The sequence below is a fragment of the Miscanthus floridulus genome, chromosome 3 (genome assembly GCF_019320115.1).
Source record: "Miscanthus floridulus cultivar M001 chromosome 3, ASM1932011v1, whole genome shotgun sequence".
Classification (NCBI taxonomy): Eukaryota; Viridiplantae; Streptophyta; class Magnoliopsida; order Poales; family Poaceae; genus Miscanthus; species Miscanthus floridulus.
The window spans coordinates 147493876-147512122 of NC_089582.1; the positions used below are offsets into that span (position 1 = coordinate 147493876).

Here is an 18247-nt window from a genome sequence, read left to right on the forward strand (position 1 = left end):
CTTGTGTCTTTCCCGGTGGAGCGCCGAAAGGTAACTCTAGTGGATTGCTCATGTCATTGAGTTACCTCACTTGTGGGTAGGTTCTTGCGGTGTCCAATTGTGTGGACGAGGTTCGTGCAACACCTCTTAGCCGCTGAACCACCAAGTGTTGGTCGACATAATGGGGACTAGCGTGTCGGCAAGCACGTGAACCTTGAAAGAAAAATTGGTTGTCTCTTTCCCTTTGGTATTCTCCCGGTGGTTGACTCTGTATTCATCTTGTGATTGGTTCACTCCTCTACACTGTGGTATAATCACCCTACTCACTTATTTATATTCTTGTAAACTAGTTGTAGCAAGCTCTTTAGTGTAGCTAGAATTGAGAGCTTGCTTTGTAGTTTAAGTTCATCTAGTGGAGCTCTTTAGTGTATCAAGTGTGAGGGCTCTTAGTGAGTAGCGACATAACAAATTATCTGTTTAGTGATCATAGCAACTAGAATTGTTGGATAGGTGGCTTGCAACCTGTCGACGAAATATGGTTGGCAGTCTATCTAGGGGTATGCCCAAGGTAGTAGATTGTCGGCAGACAGATGCGCAAGCCACAAATAAGACGGTGACGCAAGACAGACACGAGGTTTTATCCAGGTTCGGCCGCCGCTAAGGCGTAATACCTACATCCTACGTCTAATTGTATTGCTGTATGTCAATGAGAGATGTTTTTTAGAGGGGTCTCCTGCCTGCCTTATATAGTCCGAGGGGCAGGGTTACAGATCTAGAAACTAATCCTAGCCAGTTACAATTGCCATAGGTGGTCGGATAAGGACTCCTATTCTAACCGACCAGGATCTTGCTTGATCTCCAAATCTGTCTTGATTCATTGCGCAGGATTCCGAACAGGTTGACTGGGCCGCGCGTCGTCTTCTAGTGGACCGAACCCCCTGATCCAGGCCGGCCCAAGCCTAGCCGTAAGGGTATAGGGGTTAATACCCCCACAGCTAGTCCCCAAGCACCATGTATTATGCTGTGACACGCTATTTGATCTCCTTCGACTAATGCAATCCGTCTTCATGTCGTCTTCAACTGATTGAAACATTGACCAATAAAATGTGCCAGCATTCTGATCAGAATAGAGAGCAGTAGACCACGATTATAGCCGAAGATTCTGGTTGTCTGAAGAATGCATGGTGCTCTTAAAGAAAAAAGAAAAAAGATTTCTTTCCTTATCAAGTGTGCCCACTTGTATTTCCGATAAGAAATGTAAGTGACCCTTGGACAGTAGTAATCCTAAAATCAATCAAAGCGTAGGGGTTGATTAAATAAACACATTCACCGCAAGGTGAAGTGTACCCACTTAGTCCCTAAGCCTGGTAGTAGGTGATGCAGGCACATGGTGCCAGGGTCTAAAAAGAATTTCTACTGAAGTTAAGAATCCAATCGTCGTACAATCAATACGAGATGCACCAGCAGGTGCATCGTACCGATGTAGTCCCCGAGCTTGCTGGAAGGCGAAGTATAAGCCTTGTAGCAAGGTCCAAATAAATGCCTCTCAACTATATGTGAGTACACATCACATGTAGCCGAGGAGAGCAGTCGCCGAGCATTGTTCAGAACAGTCCCTGAGCATGGTAGTGGTCGGAGTAGTCCCCGAGCACGACAGTGGTCTGGACAGTCCCCAAGCATGGTAGTGGTCTGGGCAGTCCCCGAGCATGGTAGTGGTCTAGGCAGTCCCCGAGCATGATAGTGGTCTGGGCAGTCCCCGAGCACGACAGTGGTCTGGACCATCCCTGAGCACGAGACATGCGGCGAAGAAACTAATGCCACTTGTACTATTATTTGGTGTATTTATTTATCTTCTTACTCTGTCAAGTCCAATCTAACACATCGGGTCAAAAAAGTAGACGAGTATAGCACATCATACTGCCCTCTTATCCTTTCAAGCAAACAGTCACTTGGCACCTATATGGAGGTGCGTCAATGTGGGCCCTCTCACACTAGCAACGAAGAGGCGCATACACTGATAACGAAGAGGCGTATATATTGGCATAGATCTCGAGGGTGTGAAAACAATCATCTGCGGCGCGTGCGCACGTCTCCCAAGAATCTTGGGTAGGCAAAACGGTGGAACTCTTGGTTATTTATAATATAGAATTGGTAAGTTACTTTTTACCGAACCCCATTACCATTCACCGCCGTAGCCTTCTTCTTCCACTTGCCAACCCTAATACCTCTGAAATCATCACCAATCACCCCTCCACCATATCCACCTTCATCAGCAAGGGCGGATTCATGGCGAAGAGTGACGCCCAGAAGAAAACCAGAGTCATGGCGAAGGAGTGGTGGAAGTCAAGAAGCAACGAGCAGACCATCGAAAACCTCGTCATTATGGGAGTACTCCACAACAAGGAACTCGCAGGATGGCGCGCGCTGGAAGGCAAGGGGTACCCCGATCCACAACCAGGTGAGATTGTGGTTTTTAAAGATTTCTTCAAGCGGGGTTTTGGGATTCCAGTGCACCCTTTCCTTTAGGGGCTCTGTTTGTATTACGAGATTGGGATTTGCAATCTGCATCCCAACTCGATTCTTCTTGTCTCCACCTTCATTCATCTTTGCGAAGCATATGGTGGCTTCCAGCCCCATTTCGACTTCTTTCGCCATCTCTTCTGTCTGCGGAAGAAAGGAAGCGGCAGCTCGAAGATAGCTGGAGGTGTGTACCCCAATCTGCGTGACGAGATGAAGGCCCAATACTTGCACTGCCCTTGGAACACATCGCTGGATGACTGGTACAAGAAGTGGTTCTACATCCGCGAAGAGCTGAACACGATCACACTGTGCGACGTGGGGTTCATTCTAGAGAAGAAGAACATCTGGTCAGAAAAGCCTGAGCACCTAGAACAGATCCAAGAACTACTTGGGATGATCCCATAGAGGAAACTGGACGGTCTGAGTGTGGTCGAAAACTTCATCAGCCGAAGGATCCAGCCCTGCCAGAGGAGGGTACATCCTGGCTACGAGTACCAAGGTAGCGTAGACCCAACGAGGACCAGGCAAGAGGCACTTGACAAGATCGAAGTCAAAGCCAGAATTGGAGAGCTATTTAACTTAGCTGATCCAAATTATGTCAGATTGAGCGACATTGAGCACACTTTCAAGCTCGCCCGACCTCCCCCAAAGGTAAATTATGGTTGCCTTGTACCCATAGTTTTATGTTGTAACAAAAAACTTACTGTGTTATCTCCTTTATGTTTTCTCAGATTAATGGTCGTGATAGAGCAACAGTGTTCGTATCTCCACCCCCTGGCATAGATTGGCCACAAGTTGCTGGCCCAACCACCCAGACCAGCGCTGGGATCGAAGACGTCGACTGGGCCATGCTCGGAGTTGGGGAGGAGGCAACGGCCAGAGCTGCTGGTAAGCGGCCGGCGGCCAGCAAGCGTCGTCAGGCCATCTTTACATTGTTAGACGATGAACAGAGGATGCAGACATCTTTCGGACTCGTCCCTTGAAAGAGGAGGAGGCAACTAGAGCGATGGAGCAGGGTGGCTCCTCCGTGCCAGTGGGACTCGCATCGCCGACACTGCAGTGCAGAGGACAAGCGGCAAAGGGGTCGAGCATCAAGCCCCGGCGCCGGTGCTGGTCGTAGAGGGAGACCAGGTGGCACCCACAGAGCACGCGGAGCAAGCACGGCCGAAGAGACGCGCCTTCGCCACATCATTCCATGCTTCCAAGCATGTAAGTATTTGTAACCTTGATGTAAGCTTACAATTTATATTGAATACTGTTGTCTTCTGAACTTATCTCGGATATATTAGGTCGGCGTCCACCGAAAATCCTGACCAACTAGCCTGAGAGCGGCGTGGCTCCACCAGCAATGTCAGAGAAAACTGCCCAGCAGCCGGCTATGGAGGAACCTATAGGCAGAAAGTCTGCCAGAAGCCTCAGCAGACTGAGCGGCCAGACAACAGTCCCCGAGCAGGTGGTCGAGGGGAGAGCCGAGCCAAGTACAGGTGCTCCGAGCACTAACCCTACTGAGGGGGACACTTCAGCGCCAAGGGTAACAGACCAAACCGAGGAGCAGCAGCCGGAGGTGGCATAGAGCACGTTTGCCGATGCTACGGCCCATGGGAAGGCCATAGTGATCGCAGAAGCTGCAAACTCCAGACCAGCACCTCTACCCGAAGAAGAGGCCGAAGAGGACGAAGTAGAGGAGGTCCTGGGCCGTCCCTAGGACAAACGACAACATGTATATGTGTCACGCTGGCAGAACGACCAATGGGTTGTTCATGAGGAAATCCTAGAGGTCGAAGAGACCATGAAAGTTGAACGAGCGGCGAAATGTCTGGTGATGGAAGTCCAGGTATGTTTTGCTTGACCACCTAATCCTGCTATCCAGTCAAACTGTCTGACTTAGCTTTTTACATGCAGGACTTAATGAAGACCGCAAGGTACCGAAAGAAGTGCTTCGACCAGATTGAGGGGATCACAGCAAGCAATAAAGAACTGGCGGCCGAGGTGGAACGCTTGCGCCACCAACTTGAAGCCACCAACCATGAGAGGACGGAGCAAGAGGTGCAGAAATAGAACCTGGTCGTCCAGCTTAGTAACAAAGAGCAGGAAAAAACAAGTAAGTTGTCACTTTATCACAACGAGTGCATGACACGTGTTGTTGCATTGTTGGTAGTCACAGCTGTAGTGCAGGCTTAGAAGCCGAAGTAGTCCGTCTCCAAGAGGAGAATAGCCGTGTGGTCGTAGAGTGTGGTCGCCTGAAGGAGGACAACAAGAAACTGGCGCACGACCAGTCGCAACTCTGGGACCACACAACCAAGATGAAGGAGGAACTAGAAGAGTAAGTGTTCTAGACCACCTTGCTCACTTTGTTGCCCGCCTTATCTTGTCGCTGGCATGACATTTTAATGTCTTGTGCGATTTGCAGTTTTAAAAGTCAATGCCAAGAAGCATCTAGAAGCCGTGATGAAAGATCAGTGACTGGCTAGAAGGCGCGATGCCTAGAGATCACCGAGGATCAGGACACATGGAAAAACCGGTGCCAGGAAGTGGCAACCGGCATTTTGCCGGTCCTCAACCTTATCGACCCAGCGCTTACAGAGGAAGTGCCAAGGACACCGCAGCTCGGACTGGTCGATAGATGCCGAAAGGCATGGGGATGGTTCCAAGAGTTCGTGAAGGAGGCAGGGTGAGTACATAGGCGCACATGTGCTAAGCATGGTGCGTGCCCACTACCCCCTGATCGATCTCAAGCGCCTGGAAGCTGGATACCCGAAGGAGGTAGATCCAGACAAGGCTGAGGAGCTTCGGATGACCCAGCTGGACTTGTCGGCAAGAATAATTGGCGACATTAACCTATGTGGAGGCGGACAGCACCTGTACAGGGTACTGCCATCAACGAGTCAGCTGGAAAGCGCAATCAGTTTTAAGCCAACCGACGAAGCCTGCGGTCTCGACCAGCCAGGCATCGGCGGGGCCATCTTCTTCAGCTCGACCAGTACAAGAGTCCCCGGGACTCGAGCACAATGTCAGACCCAGCGAGCAGCAGGTGCCGCATGACCCGACCAGCCAATAGTATAGGCTATAGCTGTAGAAGAAGATGTAGTTGTGTTATTGTAAACTTGGACCTTTTCAGGCAAGCTTGTAATAACGTAACTGTATATCATCATAAGCTTGTTTGTTTTGTGAAAAACGTATTTAAGCTTGAATCTCGCGTTGGTGTAACTAAGTGAGAACATGTTAGCGTTCTAGTTTAGTTGTACCAGTTTAGTCGACACGTCATCCTGACAGGTTTGTATGGCCCTAGTTTGTCTTGTGGTCGAGTGTGAGGAGCATAGCCTGTGCACACGATAGACGCAGACAAGTCAAACCAGAGGGGACCTACCGATCACCCGCAGCGTAGAGAGCAGATCTCATGCACGCATTGGGAGGAAACTGGAGACAGGGCCTGCTCTAGAAAACCCAGGAAGGAATGGAGGTCGATTTTGACTAGTTAAGTTAGAATAATAATGGACTTCGAGGTGACACATTAGAGTGGTCGGAGAAATCATAGTAGCTTTATTGAATTAAATCGAAAGTACAAGAGGAGTACATATCTTAGCAGTTAAGCATAGAAACGCCTAAGCTTAGTCGATGTGCCATGAATTGGGTATGTCCGTACCATCCAGGTGAGCTAACCTGTAAGACGTAGGTCATGTAACTTCCTTGATCATGAAGGGCCCTTCCCATGGAGTTGCGAGTTTGTGGACACCAGCCTGATTCATCTTCCACTTCAGGACCAGGTCCCCGACCACGAAGGACCGCTCCTTAACATTCTTGTTGTAGTACCTACGCAAAACAGCAAGGTATTTGGCTGTACGTATGCAAGAATCGAGCCGCTTCTCTTCTACACTATTCACTTCTAGCTCCCTCGCTTCATTAGCCTTGTCCTCATCGAAGTTCTCTACCCGTGCTGATCTGAAGGCTATATCTGCTGGGAGCACTGCCTCAGCACCATAAACCATGAAGTATGGTGATACGCCGGTATTGTGACTGGGCTGGGTTCTGAGGCCCCAGACCATGGCTGGTAACTCTTTGAGCCATCTTCAGGAGCTTTGTCGTTTTCTCTGTACATCCTCTTCTTAAGTGCGTCCAAGATCATACCGTTTGCCCGCTCGACCTGTCCATTAGCTCTAGGGTGTGCCACCGAGATGTATTTTACCACTATGCTCCTTTCATCGCAGAAGTCCCAAAAAGCGTTCCCGGTGAACTGAGTACCCAGATCAGTGATGATGCTGTTGGGTATGCCGAAGCGGTGGATGACCTGGTCGATGAACATGATGGCTTTTTCTGAAGATGCCTGTACCAGAGGCATGTACTCTATCCACTTAGAAAACTTGTCGATCAGCACAAAGACACATGTAAATTTCCCAGGAGCCGGCTTGAAGGGCCCGATCATATCCAGTCCCCAGCATGCGAAAGGCCAAGAGGCTGGTATTGTCTGAATCTCATGTGCTGGTACTGTGGACTCTTTTGGCGAAGAACTGACAACCCTCACAATGGTGGACTAGCTTCTCTGCATCGGCTATAGCTGACGGCCAATAAAACCCTGCTCGGAAGGCCTTGCCAACCAGTGTTCTGGAGGCTGCGTGGTTGCCGCAGGAGCCAGAGTGGATTTGGTCCAGGAGATGTTCGCCATCCTCCTGGGTTATACACTTCATCAAGATTTCCTCCTTTGCGTTCTTGCGCCACAATTTGCCATCGACGAGCAGATACTGCTTACTGCGCCACATCAGGCGTTCGTTTTCTGTCCGATCGGTGTAACCGCTACCATCTGTTAGGTACTTGATGAAAGGTACTCTCCAATCAGGCTTCTTAGTGGTCGGAGGTGGTTCGATGGTGTTTGACGCCGGAACCGTAGCCACCAAAAGCTGGTCTAGAGGCTTGTCGACTGTGGGATCTTCCTCTTCGATGGAAGGCGCGAGCAAGTCTTGAACAAATACGCCATGTGGGACTTTAGCTCGGGATGATCCTAACTTTGACAGCGCATCTGCTGCTTGATTTTTGTCCCGGACCACATGTGTGTACTCGATGTCGTAGAACTTGCCTTCCAGCTTTCTGATCGATTTGTAGTATGCATCCATCTTTTCGTTGGTCGTGTCCCAGTCCTTGTTGAGCTGGTTGATGACTAGAGCTGAGTCTCCATAGACATAGAGACATTTAACACCGAGCTCGACCACAATTCGCAAACCATGTAGGCATGCTTCGTACTCGGCGGCGTTATTAGATGCTGGGAAATGAATCCTGAGGACGTACCGGAGCTGCTCCTTGGATGGTGACACTGAAAAGGACTCCTGCTCCTGCGCCGTCGATGTTGAGAGAGCCGTCGAAGTACATCTTCCAATACTCATCGGGCCCCTGAGAGGCAGGTGTGCTTAAGTCTGTCCACTCGATGATGAAATCGACAAGTGCCTGAGATTTGATTGTATTTCGGCTTGCAAATTCCAACGAGAAAGGGCATAGCTCCATTGCCCATTTGACGATGCGCCCATTCGCATCCTTGTTGCTAATGATGTCTCACAGAGGGTACTCAGTCATGACCACCACACGATATCCAGTCGAAGTAATGTTTCAACTTTCGGGATGTTATCAGTATGGCGTAGATCAATTTCTGAATCTGTGGGTACCTAGGTCTTGGATTCATTGAGTACCTCACTGATGAAATAGATTGGTCGCTGTACCTTGTAGACATGGTCGGGCTCATCGCGCTCGACCACCATGGCAGTGGAGACCACTCGATTAGTCGCCGCAATGTAAAGCAGGAGTGTTTCGTCTTCTCTGGGAGCAGTGAGGACCGGAGGTGACGTAAGGTATTGTTTCAGCTGTGTGAAGGCAGCGTCTGCTTCCTCCGACCACTCAAACTTCTCGGATGCTTTGAGCAGTTTAAAGAACGGTAATCCTTTTTCGCCTAATCTTGATATGAAACGGCTGAGAGCGGCCATGCATCCTGGTAAGCTTCTGAACATCCTTCACCTTTTTGGGCGGCTTCATGTCCAAGACAGCTTTGACTTTCTCCGGGTTAGGGCATATGCCGTCGTGACTGACTGACGTTGCCAAGTAGTATGCTAGAAGGAACACCAAAGATGCACTTCTTTGGGTTTAATTTCCATTGGAATGTGTTAAGGGCTGCAAAGGTGCGTTCCAGGTTGTCAACAAGGGTATGTGCTTCCTTGGTTTTGACAACTACATCATCAACATAAGCCTCGACGAGGTCGTCTTTTATCTCGTCTTTGAGGCAGGCCTGTATAGCGCGTTGGTAGGTAGCCCCGGTGTTCTTGAGCCCGAACGACATGGTCGTGTAGCAGTAGGCGCCGAAAGGCGTGATAAAAGATGTCTTGATCTGGTCGTCCTTTTTGAGAGCGATCTGGTGATAACCAGAGTAGCAATCGAGAAAGGAAAGCAGCTCGCAACCGGCCATTGAATCTACGACCTCGTCTATGCGAGGTAAGCCAAAGGGGTCTTTAGGGCAGTGTTTGTTGAGATCAGTGTAATCAACGCACATTCTCCATTCATTATTCTTTTTGCATACAAGGACCGGGTTGGCTAACCACTCCGGATGATACACTTCTTTAATAAATCCGGCTGCCAAAAGCCATGTAACTTCTACCCTAATCAGCCTCCTTTTTGTCGCGAGCGAACCGTCGTAGCTTCTGCTTGATAGGTTTGGCCTTGCCGTCGACATTTAAGGAGTGCTCGATCAAGTTCCGAGGTACACCGGGCATATCAGCAGGTTTCCATGCGAACACGCTCACGTTGCTCCTCAAGAACCTGACGAGCGCGTCTTCCTATTTAGGATCCAGGTTGGCCCCGATAAGGGCCGTTTTGCTGGGATCACCGTCGACCAGCTGGATCGTTTTGTGCTCTTTGGACTTGACGTTCTTGCGGGGGCCTCGAGGTCTGGGATCTCTAGGTGGTCGGCTAGGGGTCTTCTTGGCGTCGAGCGTGGTCTCGGCCATGCGAATAGAGAGGTCGTGAGCCTCTGCTATTTTGAAGCTGTCATCCTCACAGGTGTAAGCTGCGTACACGTTGCCCTTGAGAGTTAGAACCCCCTTCTCAGTAGGCATCTTGAGCACCAAATACCTGTAGTGAGGTATGGCCATGAACTTGGTGAGCGCTGGTCGACCAAGGATAGCATGGTAGGTGCCTTCGAAGTCGGCGACCACGAAGTTGACGTAGTCGGTGCGGAAGTGGTCTGGGGTACCAAATTGCACAGGTAGCGTGATTTGCCCGAGAGGAGTAGAGCTCTGTCCGGGTAGAACACCCTAGAACTATGCCTCGTACGGCTTGAGATCAACCGGGGTTATCTTCAGAGCCAGCAAACTGTTCTTGAACAGTATATCAATAGAGCTACCACCGTCAATCAGCACTCTGTCGAACTGGACCCTGTTGATACAAGGATCAAGGACTAGGGGGAAACGTCCTGGCTCTGGTATTGCAGCCCATTGGTCCTTTCTGCTGAAGGAGATCTTGCGGTGAGACCAAGGAGGGAGCCACGGATCGGCGATGAGGTTGTCAGTGTTGGCCACTGTTCAAGCAGGTGTGGGTGAGTAGCTTGCGTTCCCGTTTGGTCTCGATGGACACTTTGCCTCCAATGATGGTGTGGACGCGATCGGTTGGCTAGACGTACTTGTGACGGGGATCTGCGTCTTCATCATCATTGTCCTCGTTGCGTTGTTCCCCTGCGTCAGTTAGGCTTGTCGGACGTATCCGGAGCCTGTTGACGCGTGTAGATAGACTTGAGAACGCAGGCAATTCTTCCATGGTATGGTTTGACTTGGGGTGGAGCTGGCAGGGTCCTTTCAATGCTTTGGCGTAGTCTTCTTCGTAGTTGCGACGTCCGCCACCTTTCTTAACGGTGTTGACCTCGCCGTCGTCTTCCCTGAGCACGCTTGCCCCTATAATCGTCACTGGCGATTACGCCGCTGATTACGCTGGTCAGCGGTAGTCGCGGGGGTCGTTGCGCTGGTTGCGGCGATCAAAATTGTCGTTTCCGACCACGGTTGCCGCGGTAGTCGTCGCGGTGTGGGGGGTGGTCGGAGCAGTGGAACCCTTGCTGCTTCTTCGATGATTATCTTTTTAGCATCGTCGGCGTCCGCATATTTCTTGGCAGTGGCTAGGAGCGCTATGACTGATTTGGGTCTCTTGCGGAGGAGCTTGTCCCGTAGGGCGTCGTGGAAGCGGAGACCAGTGATGAAAGCCTCGATTGCCTCGTTGTCGGAGATTGATGGGACCTTGATGCGCATCTCCGAGAAACGTCGGACGTACTCGCGTAGTGGCTCGTCTTTCCGGTCTCGAATCCACTGTAGATCATATTTGTTGCCGGGTTGCTCGCAAGTGGCAATGAAGTTGTCGATGAAAGCTTGCTTGAGCTCTTGCCAAGAATCGAAGTCGTTCGCCGGCAAGCTGACCAGCCATTGGTAACCTGCATGATCGACAATGACTGGGAAGTAGTTAGACATGACGTGCTCGTCACCCATGGCTGATCTACACGCGGTTTCATAGAGCATGACCCATAATTCGGGGTTCTCCTTGCTGTCGTACTTCTGAAGTTTTTCGAGCTTGAAGTTCTTGGGCCATATGACTTGGCGAAGATGCAGAGTAAACTGCTTCAAACCCGGAGGGCCGTGGGCAGTATCATATTCTATATGGCGATAGCTTTCATGGGATGCACGATCGTTGGCTCTTTGGTTGATGCGATCTTGCAGATCGCGTTCTCCGAGGTAATGGCGGAGATCGTTATTGCCATCACGGCGATCTCGGTTGCCCCCCTGATTAACCCTGCGGCCGTGGTTATTACGGCGATTATCGCGGTTGTCTCGGCGGTTGTCGTCCCGGAAGTCACGACGGTTGTCATCCCGGCGGCGGTTGTCATCCCGACCACCATCATGGCCACCATTTCCACCTTGACGGTTGTCTGATGGGTCGTTGTTGCGCGAGCCACGTTGGTTGGGTGGCTGTGAGCGACTTGAGTACTGGCGGTTGTGGCTTGATTCGACTGACACGGATGGAGCCTAGGCTTGATTTACAATTTCTACGGTCTCGGCCATAGCAGCCGTCAGGTAAGCTTGTATATCATCACGAACTGCCTGAGTTTCTGGGGTATTGGGTAGTCGTTGCATTGTCGCCATAGCAACGGCTACGTTGGTGCTTGAAGTCCTGAAGACCTGCTTGTCCCCCACCCTGTCAAAGGCGTTGTTAAGATCGCGTGGCTGGACCCTTATGCGTCGGGCCTCCTCTTCCGCCCTGGCTTCGATTTGTCGGTGATTAAACCGATCAATATTGCGTGCTTCGCGTGCCAGCCTTTCTTGTTCCATCTCGCCAACTGTCGGTGGTTCGTCATTACTGACAACGTTGATCAAGTCTCCTCGCCTTGGTGGGAAGGACGGGAATCGCGGGTATCCCGGGGCATGGTCTGGGATATCCAGATCGTATTCGACGCCTTCATCGTCGTGATTCTGGAGCTCGGTGCGAACAGAGGCATTAGATGCGGTGCCGGACGAAGAGCTTGAGCCACCCTCTTGAACTGTGTGGACCGATCCTTCCTGATAATCCTCAGTCCGGACCATATTGACGAAGTTGCGTGGCTTTGGCCGAGGTCGAAGTATAAAACACAGATCCGAGCAGCGTTGTATATTGTACGCGTAGTTGGAGGCAGCGTTTCGCAGGCCGTAGGGTTGGGCCTGGTAGTTCTCCGTCGAGGCTTCGTACTCAGAGAGCCGGAGACCCATCGCGGAGGCTGGCCGGCGACGAGCGGAGCACCCTTCAGGAGTAGATATGACCACGAGATCTAGTACCAAGTCAGTGCAGGACGACTGGCCCGAGCTGGTCGGGTAGATCTATTGTGGGAGCGGTTACCTGCTCATTAGGTTGACTTTGAATTGAACTTACCAGAGCTAGGGTTTCAGCGAGTTTGGTGCGACCCGATCGATGGAGTCGAGCAGGTCGGTGTTGTCGATCTGCTTCCCTTTGTAGCGGGGAAGCGGACGACGGGTTGTCGGCATGGCTGAAGGCGATGCGGACGTGGTCGGAGCCAGATCCACCGTGGTCGGAGCCAGATTCCACCATGGTCGGAGCCAGGTCCACCGTGGTCGGAGCCAGATCCCCCGTGGTCGGAGCCGTAGTCGATGCAGGTGAAGCAGTGGTCGACGCGGATTGAGTCCGTGCCTCCTCCGTGATCATGGCGATGAAGTTCGTTGGAGCCAGTGGTCCTAGGTGATCTGGCCGACGGTGAACGTGAGGCCGTTCGGCGTAGCCACAGAGCCGGAGATGATGACCATCTTGTTTGCTTGGAGAGCAGTACGCACACCCCCTACCTAGCGCGCCACTGTCGACGAAATATGGTCGACAGTCTACCTAGGGGTATGCCCAAGGTAGTAGATTGTCGGCAGACAGATGCGCAAGCCACAAACAAGACGGTGACGCAAGACAGACACGAGGTTTTATCCAGGTTCAGCCGCCGTAAGGCGTAATACCTACGTCCTGCGTCTGATTGTATTGCTGTATGTCAATGAGAGATGTTTTTTAGAGGGGTCCCCTGCCCGCCTTATATAGTCCAGGGGGCAGGGTTACAGATCTGGAAACTAATCCTAGCCAGTTACAATTGCCATAGGTGGCCGGATAAGGACTTCCTATTCTAACCGACCAGGATCTTGCTTGATCTCCAAATCTGTCTTGATTCCTTGCGCGGGATTCCGAACAGGTTGACTGGGCCGCGCGTCGTCTTCTAGTGGACCGGACCCCCTGATCCGGGCCGGCCCAAGCCTAGCCGTAAGGGTATAGGGGTTAATACCCCCACACAACCCTTGTAGAGCTAGAGCAAGTTTGTATTTCGCTATCTGTTATACTAATCAAATTGCTCTATTTGGTTTGTAGATTTTTAAATAGGTTATCCCCCTCTAGCCATATTAGGACTTCACTGTCGTGCGTTCATACAGGGGAGCAACAGATTATTTAACAGATCTTTCACCAGCAGCAATCCTTGAAATGTAGGGTTGGACCACATCATACGTCACTACTGGAACCTGTCTCTTGAAGGCAGAAATGTCTATGGATCCATTCATGAATTTATTCAGGTATTCAGCAGCCCAATTCTTCTCAATAATTTTACTCAATATAACCTCTTGTTCTGCTTTGGCATTTATAGTCAGTATTTCAAGCTCTTGAAGAACATCGTTTCCTTTGTAACCTAACTTATGCTCATCCATGTTAGAAGAATTAGAGACGGGTCTTATTTAGAAGAGGAAGACAATGGCTCAAAGTAACGATTTCTGGAGCAAGTGCACCCCTTTTATAGACAGTGCATGATCCGAGAAGCATGTCCTCTTAATGTCTCTACCTTATCCGAGAGATTCTGGACCAATTGGATGGTGCACCCATGTAAGATGATCCATATACAACTGTTCTGGACGTAACAATATGTTTCAGTATATCTAGAAGTTCTGTTCTACTTTAAATTGTCTGTGTCTCGACTCTGTACTTATCTGTTACATTGTTTTATCTTGTCACACATAACTCCACTTGTGTTCTCATGATGTGCCTTTAAATTAAAATTCTGCAGCCTTGGAGAAACAATGTGCAATGTGGGGAAATTTTCTCTTGTACAGGTGAACTGTACAGTGTCAGAACCTCTAATTTTTAAGGGCATGGCTAAAGTAGTTCAAAGGATAGGATAACCTGGTAAAGGAACTACTAAAAGGTTGAAAAAACTGGTTCTTTTGGCATACCCTTATTTTCTTTCATCCCAAGAATTTTCATCATATCTGTACTGATTCTAGTGAGTAGTAATACCTACCAGACTCTCCAGAGATGGAGAACACCTAAAACAATGATGGTTCCTCTGTCAGGCAATCCCATGGACCCTACCACAGAGCTACTGAAAAGGAGAGATCAAAATACGAACCAATGAGAATGGACATTTTGTTCTTAGACTACTAAAAAATATCTGAAGAATACTTTCTTCAACCAATTAAAACATCCAGAAGAAACTACACCACTCATGAGACAAAAGGTGCAGGTTTAGAGACACTAGTAATTGTCTAACCACCCCTAAAGTTATCAATAATACACATAAGGAATGCACACTATCTGCCAGAATACAGAGGCAGACGCAACCAACAAAGTGGGTAGCACTGAAAGATAACAACGCATTTATCCACTTCAAACGTTATTCTTGAAATGTTGCATCAGCACCTGAAGCCTTCATAAGACATTATATGCCATCCACTGCCTACAGAAAAAGGAAAACAGTGCACAAATTCTTTGCTAAAGTGTAAGCAGAGATCGGTAGCAGAAGGAATTGGGGAGGAATTTGGAGAATTGGGGAAGAACTCAGAGAGAAGGAGCAATACGCAAGGTAGGAGGAGGAAAGATTAGTTCAGGTTCAGTTTGGCTAATATGTTTGTTATCCCTCTTCCAAGCCTTTCCTACCCCTTTAATACATCGGCTCATGCCGTGCGCGAGTCACACAGGCGAGGTTGTGTCTAATCCTTCGACTCACGCCCACTCAGGCCCTGTGATGAGCTGGTTCGGTCGCTTGGTGCGGTCGCTCTTCTTCCTTGGCGTTGCGCCCGCCTTCCTGCGTGCCGGACCAGCTACAGTGTCTTGTGCTTCTTCAGGCTTCTCGTGTTGCTGGCTGATAATATAAAATTACAGTGTTTAATCAACAAGACAAGCTATTCGATGCTTTTCAGCCTTGTTCTTATCATATCTCCCCCTCCTTTCAAGTCTCCCATCCTTGCAAGATCTCCTCGCCTTCTTACTTGAGCAGCAGAAACGAAGTGAATGTCCTCTTCAAAATGGATAGCCTGAATCCACCATGATCAGAATAAGGCCATGTGCAAGTAATGCACAGCTCCACAGACGTATTGTGAGATCCCCTCGCCTTCTGAGGGCAGAAGCTAGTGTCAGTGTCCTATTGAAATCCCAGCCTGCATCCACTATGATAAGAATAGGTCCATGTGCAAGAAAGAAACTCACGAGTTGTCAAGTGTATTACACATATGACACACGGTTTCAGAGTTGAGTCATTTTGCCGAACAGGTGGTGGGCACGGAATAACGCCGTGAGAGTGACATGCTGCTTGAGAGGTAACGAAGACAGATCTCCCTGTATATTTGTTCTCTGCACTTCATCCAAGTCACTGTCGCCCAAAAGACTGCCTCAATAATATCTCACGCATAGCAATCCAACGTAAGTTGGGATTCGATCCTCTGCTGCTGTCTGCGTAGAAGCATGTCGAAGCCAAACCAAATTGCAGAACCAAAAGCCTTGGTACTTAAGATAATCAAGAGTTAATCTTACCAATCTGCAGTAAAGATGCCGGTAAAATCGGTAACTTTGGAGATCAGACCGTGCACCACAGCCGGTTTAATCTTTCAGCAACCAAAAGGCGATGAAAGGAGAAAAGAAGTACGGGGTGGAGGGGAGGGGAGGAGGAGACAGGAGAGCACTTTCATGATGGGAGCGTGAGCATTGTTGGACGAAGCAGCAGCACTGAAACCGGACACTGCCAACGTTGGTGCTTCCGGGGAATGCATGCTTTACATCGAGGGTAGTAGGGGTCTAGGGCCTATCCAAACCTGCTCTGGTATTCTCTTGTGCTTGCTTTGTGTGCGTGTGCCCCTCCTCCATGACCAGACTATTCGCTTCACTTTGGAGGATGATCAAGGTGGGAGACATCAAAGAAGGAACTAACAAGAAGCCACTGCCAGCTAGTGCAGCATAGGACCAGCCTGCATTTGAACCCGATACTTAGAAGGAACAATATCAAGAGAAGAGATGTTTTACTGTGCTTGGGAGGAACCGGTAGTTCCTCTTATGAATTTTTTTTCCAGCCGTCTGATGTAAAAGTAATTAATTAAATATAATTAAGGATAGTTTAGTCATTTTACTAATATACTAATATACGGAACGCACACATGCATTCGCGCCGGAGACAGTTCGCCGGCTCGTCGCCGCCGCCGCTAGCCTGCACGAGGCGCACTGGTGCCGGCGTCTGTCGTGTCCAGGCTCACCATCGCTCGCCCCTGCAGGGTCTAGTTGGAGCCCGCCTGCGGCTTTTGCCGGCTGCAAGGGATCGACGACATCGGCATCGCACTGGCCGGCATCGACGAGGCGTGGCACTGTGTCTCTGACGCGTGATGGCGATGGAGGGCAGCTACCCAGGCGGCCGGCGTCATGGTGCATGGTGCGCCTCGAGGAGCAGCACACAGGCGGTGCGGCAGACTGAAGCTGTCGCAGCCGACGTCGTCGTCCATCTCGAAGATGGACCAGTTGGGGTTCTTCATCTTGCCGATCACTAAAGTGCCGTTAGACGTATTCGCTGGTGAGGATGGCCCTGCCGCTGCATGGCACATGGACCAGCGGCGGGAGAACTTGTACCCATTCAACATTATCCAACAGGGATGGATAATATGCGGGTAGGGGTTCTACCGATCAAAATACCATTATACCCTTTGGATAAATATAGAAATCAATTTCAGGCCCACAACTTAAGTTCCTCTCATTAGATTCCTTTACATTTTTAACCATTAGATCTAGATGAACGAAAGGCTCTTATTATTCTCAAACACCGTAAAATTTCTCAGCTTATAAATTATAAGTCATTTTATATCTAGATGTATAACAAAAACTATATATTAAAAAATCAAAATGACTTATAATTAAAAACATAGGCAGGAGAGTTACTCTATACAGTAGACAGTTTCCTGGTTTTCTTCTAGTTGTTGCTCAACAAGTTGTTTTCAGAGGCCGCCTTGCCTGGCCTCTTTTGTTTTTCCTTTCCTTCATGGTTGTTTTTCCTTTGCCAGTGGTCGGTCGCCGTTTTCCTGGCGTCGGTGAGGTTGTAATTAGCTTGTTGTAATTCCTTTTTTTTCACCATCTAATAAAATCTATGACAGAGCTTTTGCCGTCCTTTAAAAAAACTATCTCCTTTAGCAATGTTGTTGGCACCACCTATCTATGGTGTAGAGTGTAGACGGTAAATACTTTGCCCTTGCAGTTCTATAATTCTTGTCATCTTGGACCATGTTGTCTTAGGCACAGTTTGGTTACTTAGCTTCTCCTTACCTCATCTTTTTTAAATGAGAGTTCTGCCTTTCAATTGAGCAGAAAAGAGAGTCTATGTACAAGGATGTGGCTTAAACTGCTGACCACAGGGAATCATCCTCACAATCTGCACTCTCAGCCAACTACACCCCCAGGAACACGCAAATAGAAAGCCTCTGTTGGATAAAAGCCGGTCTACCCTGCAAATTTAGCACCTATGCAAACAAACCCTAAGTGGCTCCAATTGACAGTGTCAAATGCCTTTTGAATGTCGAGCTTTAAGAAGAGGGTCGGCGTCTTCATCTCGTGTAGTTTCCGCACTGTGTTTTGGACATACATGACATTATCTTGAATGCACCTTCGTTTGATGAATGCATTTTAATTCTTAGAGATTAAATTGTTGAGGAGGGACGCCATCTATTTTTCAGTAGCTTGGAGAAGACTTTCGCTACGCTGTGTAGGAGATCGATGGGCCGAAAGTCGCCCATTGATTTAGCCTCGAATGTTTTGGAAATATAGGATGATGGGCCGTGTTCATCATGTCACTGTCTGTAAGGCAGGATCTTTGCGGGAATCTTGATTTTTCAACGAGCGCAAGTTTTAAGGTTTGGGCTTTCAGATTTTTGAGCAGATTTATTTCCTCCAGTGTAACTGATCTGTCTTCCTGGACGGTGCCAAGGCG

General features: G+C 49.3%; 1 pseudogene; it reads right to left on the minus strand.

Moving 5' to 3' along the window:
• Positions 1 to 13724, minus strand: part of LOC136547448 (probable indole-3-acetic acid-amido synthetase GH3.11) — a 32869-nt pseudogene extending 19145 nt beyond the window's left edge.
• Between the last annotated feature and the right edge of the window lie 4523 nt (positions 13725 to 18247).